Genomic DNA, 7,688 nt, shown 5'->3' with positions numbered 1-7,688 from the left:
TGTAAATTGTCAGTGAAGAGCCATTCGCAGGATGTTGTGCGGAAAATATTCCTGTGTATATGTATACACATGTGCACATATATGGATAAACATACTCACATTTTTCATGTGAGTTTTTAAATTAAAATTTCACAATTGTTCAAAATGCGAACCGTGTTCTTGCAAACAAGCGTTCGCTCTCCTAATTCGATCACTTCAGAAATGGCGCACCGCGCGACGCGCGATATTGTGAGGAGAGCGAACGCTTGTTTGCAAGAACACGGTTCGCATTTTGAACAATTGTGAAATTTTAATTTAAAAACTCACATGAAAAATGTGAGTATGTTTATCCATATATGTGCACATGTGTATACATATACACAGGAATATTTTCCGCACAACATCCTGCGAATGGCTCTTCACTGACAATTTACANTAATTTTAATCTTAAAAATAACATGTATAAAATTATTAAAAACTACATAGAAAAATAGTTACAATAAATCGTAAGAAATGTATGTACTTGTTCTTTTTGAAGTACATTTCTTATATGAATTATTGTAACTCTATTTTTCTATGTAGTTTTTAATTATTTTATGTTATTTTATTTTTACATTTATACTTTTTATACTTAAAGTCAAAATAACAAATATAAGTGTAAAGTGTCAATTGTTTACTAAACAATTACTAGTTTGTCAATAAATAACACATGATGAATAAGTTTACTTTAACCATTTTTACATGTCCCAGGTGGTCCACACAAATTAAAATTAACATTTTATTGTTTACTGTGCATTAATGATAAATTTTCAAAATGTGATTTACAAATAATATTGAAAATATGTTTTGTATGTAGAAAATAAATTATAGAAAAAATAGGAAAAAATTAAAAAATAATCATATCATTATTTGCAACCTAAACAATCTTTAATGTTTTCTTTATATTTTTAATTTTTTTGGTAAATAATTAACTAATTAAATAAATAAGTAAATAAATAAAATCTCACTATCAACATCTCGGCAATTTTTTTTATTTCAAATAAATAATTCTAATGTCAAAACAAGATGCTTGAGCAGATGTGAGTCAAAACACAAGATATTCGTGTGAGTGATTTTTTATTATTTGATACCGAAAAAACTTACAAACGTTTCGATTCCTTTGTTCGGATTTTCATCAATGTGTGAGCAAAATTGTATAATATAAAAATTGTAAGAAAAGTCACACAGCACTCATAGTGTGAAGCATTACTCCATTGCTTCCCAGCAAACATCCGAGGACAGCGAAACATACTTACAAATTATACTGAACTACTCACAGTACGAGTGCTCTGTGATTTTTCTTATAAATTTTATATTATACAATTTTGCTCATACATTGATGAAGATCCGAACAATGATATCGAAATGTTTGTAATTGTTTTTGTTTTATCAAATAATAAAGAACTNACTCACACGAACATCTTGTGTTTTGGTTTGCATCTGTCTAAGTATCCTGTTTTATCATCTCACAAGCTCATTCAATTAATCTAATATCAAAATTTTGATAATAATCATTTATTATCTCTTTATTTATTTACGGCAAAAGTCCTACAAAAAATATGATCCTATAAAAAAAACTCTTCATTAATTCATGTAAAAAATTTAATTTTTTTTATAACAATATTACCATATTTGAATATTCTTTGTGTACGTTAAAAGTTAAATAAAGTAAAAGAAAAAAATGTAAAACAGAGAAATAAGTAAGAAAACCACTATAATTAGCAACAAAATGTATCTTCAAATTATTTTTTTCTCTAACTTATTCGAGATCAACGTCCTATAACAAAACTATCCTTAAAATGCGGCAATTCTTAGTTTAAGAATATCATGACTCATATGCTAAGTCATCGATCTCGAATGTGTTACTATCAAAATGTTGATAATGATTATTTATTTTTGTATTTACTTATTTATTTTATGGAAAGACTCCTACAAAGAATACAAACAAAAGTTTAATTTTTGTAATTACAATAATACGATATTTAAACTATTTTTTATTGTAATAAATATTGTTTCTCTTTTGTATGTAACAAAATTAATGAGTAAAAAAAAGATTAAATAATTAAACAAGCAGTAGTACAATCATATGCTAAGTTATCGGTCTCGAATGTGTTAAATAAATAAATAAATAAAAATCCATTATCGCTTTCTTTTATGCCAAGATGTAGATATGTAGTATTTATTTATTTACTTCTTTATTTACGCGAATAATCTTACAAAATAATTTTATTTTCTTTACAATTTTATAATATTACACAAAAGTTTTAACTTTTTTTTGTACGTAAAAATTAGAACGTTAAAAACAAAAGAGAAAAAATAAAAAACTGTTCATGTATTATTATTTGCAGCAATAAATAACTTGAATAAAGAACAAAATAAAAATATTAGAAATAATTCGGCAGTTTTTTCATATCAAAGTAAACAATTTTAACACATTCAACACTGACATCCTATAACAAAAATATTCACAAAATTAGACATAGCTCATATGTTCATTGACATGACCCACATGCTGAGTTATCGATCTCGAATGTGTTAATATTGAGAGATAGTAATAATGATTATTTATTTGCTTATTTATTTTATGGGAAGACTCTTACAGAGAATACAAACAAATAATAGTTAATCTTTTTTTTCAAAATTAATAAGTAAAAAAAAGATTAAAGAAATACATAACAATAACAATCAGTACTACATTCATATCTCCACCGAAATGTAACTTATAATTTTTCCCTTTCTTTATGAGATTCTTCCCGTACTTAACTCTTTCATTACGTATGGACGAGATATCTCGTTATCATGATATCACTTATGCGACGCTTTAGACGAGATATCTCGCGTCACAACTTTCGTTATTTGAAAATGCTATAAACAAGATATCTCGTATACTTCAATTTGTCATCTGAAAATTTAGAATAAAGAATCAATTCAAGAACATTTTGTTGATATCTCGCCCGTAGCACAACAATAGAAATTGCGACGCGTGGTATCTCATCCATAGCGTCAGTCAAGCGACATTGTAATGGCGAGATATATCTCGTTCTCGATAACGAAAAGATTAATTAAATAAATAAGTAAACACACTCATTATCGACACATCTCATTAGAATTATAGATCATCGTATTAGAATTATTTAGTTTGATTAGCAAACTATGTGAATACTTGTTCGTAATTTGCTAATCAAAATGAAACATCCTAATGACAGAATCGCTTTCGCGTTCGGCCATCGTCATTTTCCATCTTCCATTATGTATATGATAAAGTACATGCTGTTATGTTAGCTCCTCTCGTACTGTTGCTATGGGTAACAATCGCGAGCGCGCGAAGCGCGCCGAGCTGTCTTACGCGCGTTGCATGCTTATTCGCGAATCTTTGTTAATTAACATCTCGATAACTATTGCGAATCTAGCAAAATGGTATAGGACTTTTCGACTCAGATTTACTCCTTCTACCTGCCTACGAGAGATGTTAAAGTAATTGTCGGACACCCTGTATATATATCTATACACGGAGATTCCACTTTTCGCGAAATTAACATCTGACGTCGTGACTGATTTTCGGAGAAATCGAGGAAAAACAGTTAAAATAAACAAATAAATAGACATGCTCAAAAATCCGAATTTTTTGGAAGAGCTACTCACGATGCATAGCCGTTTCGGGTGGCATCCGAATTTTTCGAAAGAGTTACTCACGGTGCATAACCGTTTCGGGTGGCATTCGAATTTTTCGGAAGAGCTACTCACGGTGCATAGCCGTTTCGGGTGGCTTTCGAATTTTTCGGAAGAGCTACTCACGGTGCATAGCCGTTTCGGGTGGCATTCAAATTTTTCGGCAGAGCTACTCACGGTGCATAGCCGTTCCGGGTGGTATGCAAATTCTTTTTTTTTTCTTTCTTTTTTCAATCTTTCCTAAACAACAAAGATAAACAAGCTCAACATCTCCGAAAACGGTCGCGAAGCCTAGAGAATACAATAGCATAATTGCATAAAATCATTTAAGTGGAACCCCGGAGAGGAGCGTCACGAGCGGGAGTAAAGGGCCGATGCCGCCGGCGCAACCAGAGATTGCGACGCGCGGCTGCCCTTGCTCTAAACGAGCCGGAGCCGAGCAGGCCCACTACCGTCACCCCTCCTCAGACAATAGAGAACGATTCCGAAAATAATAATAACAACAGCAACGATGATACGAAAACACACGTAGACACCTCTCACATACAAAATAATAATAATAATGATAACACACACATAGAATCTCACGCAACCGCACACGACATACATACAGACACACACCACGACGACGATTCGTGGTGTCAATTCCCTTCTTATTCTCCTGTAAGCCCCGATCCTCCCGCGAACAATCCACCGCCTTCACCTCTTCGCTCCCCCTCTCCAACGCACCCTGAGCCCGCTTGTCCCGCAGAAAATCCCGCGGATGTGCAATCCGCGCCAACTCCTTCACCCCCTTCTCGCTCTCCTTTCCCTCTATCTTCCACATCCGGGGAAGAACCCGTGGACGACGAATCTTCCGATTCCTCTGGACCGACCACCCTACCGCTCGACTCTAAAATACAACATTTCCTCAGATTAGTCTCCACTTACCTTTTTATGTGATAGTCGTATGTAAGTTCAGNATCGACATACAGAATATATTATGATCGTTGCTACAACGTGTTACAAAACGAGATTGATACCAAATTGTTAAATGACGCATCTTTTTTTTTAATTAATAGAATTTAGAAACAAAAAGAAGATATGTATAAATAATCAATTTGTTGTATGTTCAACTAGTTAAGAGATTAAAAATAGTTCTTATAAAACTTGTATAAACATATTGCTTATATAATTGTTCATTGTTATATAAGTGAGATATATTTGTTAAGTTTACATATTTCTTTATTTTCTGAAACATTTTTTTATTTATTTTACACATTTATATTTTTATGTATACTGTTATTTACATTGTTATTTATATTGTTTTTCTTTATGTATGAAAGCGCAGTGTTTGTTACCAAAATATTACATAAATGTTTTGTTGTAATAAATGATACAAAAATAATTACAATTTATGAGTTTTGTGTTTGTTTGTCATATCCTTAATATTCAGTAGTTCGTAATATAACATAGTTAACAGAAAGAAATTTATTAATACTTAATGTCTATATAATATTTATTATATAAAAAGTTATTATTGCTTTTTGTGTCATTAATCATTGATTATTTTTCATTTTCAATATATTTGATGTAGTGATTATTTAGTATTACAATAAGAGTTAATTACTTAGAAACAATATAAATTTTAACAATTAAAACTGAGATTCATCTCGAGCTCTGTGAAGTCTTTAAACTAATATATGAATGATTAGTCGTTAAGAGCTGTTCACTGGATGTTATGCGGAACATATGTGTGTACACATATATGTGTACACACGCACATATATATATAAACATATGTTCCGCATAACATCCAGTGAACGGCTCTTAACGACTAATCATTCATATATTAGTTTAAAAATATAAATTTTATTTTATTCTTATTTTTATATGTATAATATTTTATATTTTTATATATCTATTTAATTTTCAGAGTTGTTTAGTTGTTCCGATATTCACTGACAGTAGTAAACATCTATACTTCATTTCACATGTGTTATAGATTTCCAGTACCGGCAGTGAAGATCGAAACGCAGCTCATAAGTGTGTGTGAGAGAGAGAGAGAGAGAGGAGGAAGAGAGAAGAAACATACGAGCCACGCACAAGAAACAGACTAGCAACTAGGCACACGCTTCTCGTGGCTGGCAGTATTAGCTATAGCTGTAGGTATAGGGAAAGAAAGAGAGCGGATATGTATCTCCTTCTACTGCTCGACGTAGGCCGAAGCGCCGAGCGCACACGGACACGGCTGTCGCCTGTGTGCGTATTCCCTCCACTTGCTTACTGAGTCTCCGATCCGGCATCTCTGCCGCCTAGTCCCAGTCCATCATGGTCCATTTTTATTCTATATTTCCTCCTAGTTCCGCTAAAATTCATGAAATAATAGAAATTGATCTAGAATAATGTCAATCAATATTAAATTGAGGATCTCCTCAGGCTCATGAAGTTCATTAAACTTAATAAATGAATAAATAAGTAGTCTTAAAGAGCCGTTCGCAAAATGTTGTGCGGATAATTTCTTATATGTGTGTACACATATATAAGTAAATTCACGTTTTTTACGTGTGTTTTTCGAATTGAAATTTCAATTCTTAAATTCATATAGAATGNTAGTTTTGCATCTCATATATGATAGACCCCGAATACTCCTCCTAATTGATTTAAAATATTGCGAAAAAAACTCCTCGTGAATTTACTTATATATGTGTACACATGTATAAGACATATTTTCCGCACAACATCCTGCGAACGGCTCTTTAAGACTAATTATTTATTCATTTATTAAAATAATGTCAATCACTAGCCCACGAATCGGCGTCATACACATGCAGCCGACACACTCACATTTGTAAAACCTCGCCGGAGGCCCTTTCACACGCGCTTGCGACACACATCCACACGTATACATTCTTTCCTCTGCTCCGCCTCCGAGCAATGACCCTCCGATCATTTATACGATTCGCAACATTACATCCATCCACACGACAGCACACCTAACTAAAAAAATTGTAACAAGAACTCCTCTTAATGAATAAATTAATATGTTTTATATCCGATCAGTTTAATTAAATCGACCTCTCATCTTCCACATCCTCAATAGATCGCACGGTCTCATCCTTAGTCCATAGAGTCAAATCTCTAGACTTAAAAAGAGACCGACGAGAGGGGCCTCATAAGATAGAGTAAGATCGGCATATGCCGTTGACCTGTCCGTGAGAGCACACAAACTCGCTCGACTCTGCCGCAGCGGGATCGCCAACCTGCTGTGCGGAGATAGAAAAACGACAGCTCTCTGTTACTCCACCATAGCCCGACCGTAACCGTGGGCCAGGACGTAACAGAACTGCGTAAAATTGGGGGCTCGTCCAGGATTGAAAGTGCAATTTGTGAGATGTCGGGATGACTACGAGGTCTACGTCCGATAAAAACAAAATTAGTAAACCCTATAAAGCCGCGATCGAACCAAAACCGCGAAAAAAACTCTCAAAACCCGCAGCTATCTCAACGCCGGAACAAACGGCAGGCCCTTCGCCTCCTTCCTTCAGCAAAACCATACGTGATCCATTTGCCAATTCCGCAACTTTACTTCGTACACCGATACAGCCAACCTCGAAATTTTGCGACACTATCATTAATCGAACTGTCGTCGGCTTTGATACCCCGCCTGCCGACGATCTTGGAAGCTTACGCTAGCATTACACGACCTGAAAAACGAGGTGCTAAATTTAGACGATACTGAAGTCGAAACTGTGACGGGGTGAACCCCGTCACGTGTACATATATATATATATATATATATATATATATATATATATATATATTTCTATTATTATTTTTATATTATTATCTATTCTGTATTATTATTATTTTGTTTACGCCATATTATTTTGTATTTCTTATCATTATACAGGGTGAGTCATCTGAATCTATCACCTTCAATAACTCGTTTGTGTGGCCAGGAATCGAAAAAAGTTTCATATAAAAGTTGTAGGGTTTCGAGGGGGAACCAAAATGGCGTA

The sequence above is a fragment of the Pseudomyrmex gracilis genome, unplaced genomic scaffold (assembly GCF_002006095.1).
Source record: "Pseudomyrmex gracilis isolate BER0280 unplaced genomic scaffold, ASM200609v1 scaffold_1064, whole genome shotgun sequence".
Lineage (NCBI taxonomy): Eukaryota > Metazoa > Arthropoda > Insecta > Hymenoptera > Formicidae > Pseudomyrmex > Pseudomyrmex gracilis.
Note: the sequence above shows the minus strand (reverse complement) of the source record.